Source organism: Octodon degus, unplaced genomic scaffold (assembly GCF_000260255.1).
Source record: "Octodon degus isolate 3935 unplaced genomic scaffold, OctDeg1.0 scaffold00090, whole genome shotgun sequence".
Lineage (NCBI taxonomy): Eukaryota > Metazoa > Chordata > Mammalia > Rodentia > Octodontidae > Octodon > Octodon degus.
Genome location: NW_004524666.1, coordinates 6,059,583 through 6,064,487, shown reverse-complemented (window position 1 = coordinate 6,064,487; position 4,905 = coordinate 6,059,583). Strand labels below are relative to the sequence as shown.

The following is a 4,905-nucleotide window of genomic DNA, read 5'->3' as shown; positions in this document are numbered from 1 at the left end:
AACTTTGAAATAGGGCATAGTTTTTCTACTATATTTTTTTCTTAACCTTTTCCTCCATCTCTCATCTTGTTCCTCTGAGCAAGGCTGGTCTTTGCTCATTGCTTCAGAAAATGAGAGTCCACAGAGAACAGAGATAAAAACATTGTCCTGGCTTTTGAGTGTCTGAAGTCTTGTTGCTGGAGGAGGGACTCTGACTTACACTGGTGATGTAGGAGATGCTGCTGCTCCACTTGGAGTCACCACTCCAGTTTCTTCAAGAACGAGGTGGGTCTGAGGGTTGAAAGAGCTCTGTGGACCATTAGGGTGCTCTTCAGAGTAGGATAGCATTTCCAGGTGAGTTCAGTAACATGGTGATAGAGCCCATTGACTCCTGAGCTGCTGAGACTCATGAGGTTTCTGAGACTAGCATTGGGGTAGGATGTCCCTTTCTTACTTATTGGAGCCCCAGAAGGTGGGAAGACCTTAAAGAAATGAATTTGGGGCATGTCTAGGCCGACAGTGCTGTAGATACAGTTTTACAGTTCTGTATGCCCCACCGTGGACTGAGAGCAACTGAATGGCTCCTGTGCTACCGAGAGGAGGAGGGAAAAGTGGATGGCTGGCTTTAGTTGCTCCACGGAGCAGAGTGGGGGCCCACTCGGCTGCCATCTGTATGGCTGGATGTCAAGGCGAGGAGTGAATAATGGTTTCAGCGGATGCCAAGCCAATGGGCACAGATGACTGTGAACTTGAATAGCGTGTTTAGGCAAGTGTGCACCCTGACTCCAAGCACCCTGTACAAAGGTATGACCCTGAACTGATGGAGAAAAGATTGTTACTTCTTTGGTGACATGGAGGCTGACATAGAAATTTAGCAGACTTACAAAAAATTGAGGAGGGCTGGGGAGATAGCTTGGTGGTCTAAGTGCCTGCCTGGCAATCTCAAAGACCCCAGTTTGATCCCTGGTACCACAGGCTGTGCCAGTCACTGAAACTGGGGTGGTGGCACATGTCAGTAACGCTATCACTGGGGAGCTGAGACTGGAGGATCATTATGAGCTCAAGCTGCATAGCAAGACCTTGTACCAAATAAATAAAGATTAAAAAAATATATTCTTCTTCTTCTTCCTTTTTTTTTGTGTGTGTGCATTTTAGTGCAGGGTCTACAGGGTCTCACTATGTAGATCAGACTCGTAGTGGTCCACCTGTGTTCAGCCTCCCAAGTGTGGGGATTGTAGGTATAGGCCAACACGCCCAGTCTCAATCACCATCTCAGCATGCCCGGGGGGGGGCCTACACAGCACACTGGGGATTGAACCCTGGCCACTCATCTGTCTAAGCAGGCACTTTAATTCCCTGAGCTATTTGGCCAGCCCTCAAAAAAATGTATTCTTAATTGAGAAAAATTTGTATACATGTATCTGTAGCCTTAAGATTTAAGCCTGCTGTTCTCTAGTGCTAAATGATAAGGGTTTTCAAGCAGTTAATTCGCCTGAGGTTCTAACATGCTATAGAGGGTTTTGAATAGAGTACCTGGATTTTTAATGTCACAAGCTTTAAGTCTGATCCTGCCTTTTGGGGTCAGTGTCACATTCCCTTATCGCTCAAGACTACTGTGAAACAACAATTAAGGTAATCCAAGTTTACATGAAGAACATAGGGTTTGGAAAGTTATCAAGCCATGGGTCATGCCAGGTCTCCCAGTGGAAAGCCCCTGGATGGATGTCAATACACAGTTCTTAGGTCTTAGAAGAATAGATGAAGGGAAGTTGCTTAATATGTAGAATGGGAGGGGAGGAGAGAGAGAAAGAGAGACAGAGACAGAGACAGACAGAGAGACAGACAGAGACCGAGACAGAGAACAGAGACAGAGAGAGACAGAGAGACAGAGACAGAGAGAGACAGAGAGACAGACAGAGACAGAGACAGACAGAGAGACAGAGACAGAGAGACAGATTGTGCAGTGAGTGTCTTGGAGCCCAAATCTCAGCATAGGCCTGGGACATACGGCTTGCTGAGTGAAAGAAAGAGCGCTTGAAAGAGCAATGCAAATTGTCTTTTGCGGCTGGCATTCCTCTTGGTTGTAGGCTGTGAGGACCTGGCGATCCCTTGCCCTGTGGGCTGCTGCCATAGCCCTCATCCTAGGTACATCCAGTTTAGGAACAAAGAGGGGGCCCTGGGGTCTGTTGTGGCGCTGTATTTATGATCATTTGTTTTTTGATTCTCCAGCAGGAGTAATGTGATATGTGTGAACACATTAATCCTAATCTGCTTTTCTTTTGAGGGTAGATTAATTGGTAGCGAAAACATGCAAGTCAGTTCTCTGCATCAACAATTTAGGTTGCTTTATTTGCACACAAATGCATTAGAAGTAACTTGATTTAGTGGAACCAGTAGGGTTTTTGTTTGGGGAATCATCTTTATCTTTAGTACCAAGAATCAAACTCAGGACCTTATGCTTGCCTGGTAGGTGTTTATGCCACTGAGCTATCACCCCAGCCCTGGGGAATTATCTTAAGGAACTGTTACCATGTATTAATAGGGGATAAAAATTAGTAAACTCAATTATGATGCCATTAGTTTAGACCTGGGGGTCTAGAGACCACTGATATGATTCGTGTTCCCCTTCCCCAAAGTTAATTATAGGAATTCAGTCTTCGGGTTTACTTCAGAAATTCTGCCTTAGTATTTGAAGGGTGGGTCCAGAGTACAAATGGAGACCCACACATTATATGTCTAAGTATTTAGAAATATAAACCCAGCTAAGAAATTAATATAGAATATGTTCTTTCTTGTTGCACTGGGAAATATATCTTCAGAGGGATGCAAAATAAAAATTTGAATATAGACTTTTTGGACCTCTACAAATTTGACCTGTTCCCCCAACAGCATTCCCCTTCCCTGCACTCCCTCACCCCATCCCACTTTCCCACATATTAAAGACACCCCAGTCTCCCAATCCCATTCTGTATGAAAGCTGTTTGCTAGACACCTTAGACCAGGAGGGAGTGCAGCCATGGACAGTCCACCCTTAGGCCTCAGGCCCCGGAACGAGGTCTCAAGTGAGCTCAGGTCCCTTTGGTGGGGAGTTCTGGGTTTCTCTGTATCAAACAGTGGTCCAGAATGTGGAGTCTGGGCTTTGGGTGACACCTTCCCCAGTCCCTGTGACTCATGATCCTTTGGAAAAAAGGGTGCCCAGGAAAGCCTAGAGCAGTGGTGGTGAACCGGTGGCACCCGTGCTGCAGTGGGCACTCACAGCCCTCTCTCGTGTTGGCGCACGAGTCAAGCTGCCCTGGCCAAGGCCTGACAAATTATCAGCATGCGTACAACAGCAGAGATCATATTAATTGTGCAAAAGCACACCCCCTACAAACTGTTCTTAATTATTGAAAGCTCTGTTACTGTGTTTTTTATTTTTTAAGACAAAAGGTGTTAATGTATGAATTCTTTTTTAAAAATGAAACCTCAGTATTCAGGCTTACTTGTAGTGTTGGCACTTTGTGAGAAGTGTGGTTTGGGTTGCAGTTTGGGTACTCGGTCTCTAAGAGGTTTGCTGTCGCTGGCCTAGAGAAAGATCCTTTAAGAAGCAGGGTGTGTGTGCAATACCAACCCTTCTTTCCTAGACATTTCTGCTCCCCCCCCCAGAAGTGTTTTATTTTCATTTAAAATACAAATAATTTTCTATAATATCCCAGGGCAAACCGGAGAATTTGGCAGTCCGATTGGGGGGGTCCCCTCAGAGACCCACGGGCCGGTGGCATCGGCGCGGAATGCCCGGGTTCACAGTGCAGCTTGTGGCTCGTGTCCCTCTTGCAAGTGGCTCTTCCTTCACATCATGACTGGGGGGTCTCGGAGATGACGGGGGCGGGGAATTGTCTGGGCTCTTAGGAAATCTCACTCCGCTTTTCCTGCTCAATGGTCTCTTTGGTCGGCAGGGTGCTCTTCTCCTGCGTCTCCGTCTTCTTCAGCTTGGCCTTATCGAAGCTGGCGATTTCCCCCATGTCTGGTTTGTCTGCCATTTTCTTAAAACAATCCGAAGTGTTTCGCTCCGAGCCCGAGCTCCTGGTGCTCCCACTCGCGTTGCTGCAGCAAGAGACCTCTGCTTGTTTTTGTTTAGGAATGCAAGTGATTGCAGGAAGAAGAGAGAAAAAGAAATATCTTTTGAACCACAGAGTTGTCTTAAGATTAATTTTAGCCGGTATCTAACAAGGACTGCTGCGTTTGATGAAATATGGTCTGAGTTGAAACTTGCTTTTATTGCAGCAGCTCCACTTGGTAGCAAGCTTGTCAGGGTGGGGACAGATAGCCCTCACTGTGTCCAGCCACAGGAGGGTAATGATGCTTCCTGCGCTAGGATCATGATTTACTGCTACAGAACCCGTCATAGCCTCGAGTCCCATTTACATCTCACCTCCACGCTGGGCCTGGCATGTACTGCATGGTGAGTTAGGTACAGCGAGAGCTTTTGTTTCTTCCTCTGAATTTGAAAGTGAACTTTCTGTGCAGTCGGTGTAAATTCAACAACCAGCTGGGTATAATAACACATGCCTGAGATTCTAACACTCTGGGGGTCTGAACGCAGGAGAATTGCAAGTGGAAGAGAGAGAGAATTGCAAGTTGCCAACCATGGGCAACTTAGTAAGACTGTCAAAATTTTAAAAATAAAAATAAAAAGGGGCTAGAGATGTAGCTGAGTGCAGAGGCCCTGTGTTCAGTACTCATTACCACCAAATAAATAATTAAACAAACAAAGAAATAGCTGGGGAGATAGCTTAATGATCTAAGCATCTGCCTGGCAAACACAAGGATCTGAGTTCAATCTCCAGTACTGCATATGGTGCTGGCCTTGCACCCAGCCAGCCACCAAAACCGGATGTGGTGGCACATGCCCATAATCCCAGTGCTGGGGAGGCCGAGACAGGAGGA

The 4,905-nt window shown here is 46.3% G+C and overlaps 1 pseudogene across 1 annotated transcript; it reads right to left on the bottom strand.

The window, feature by feature from the left end:
* Positions 1 to 3,652: 3,652 nt before the first annotated feature.
* LOC101573893 lies at positions 3,653 to 4,083 on the bottom strand (annotated as a pseudogene). The gene has a single exon (XR_001117213.2). The product of XR_001117213.2 is annotated as a thymosin beta-10 pseudogene (transcript).
* Between the last annotated feature and the right edge of the window lie 822 nt (positions 4,084 to 4,905).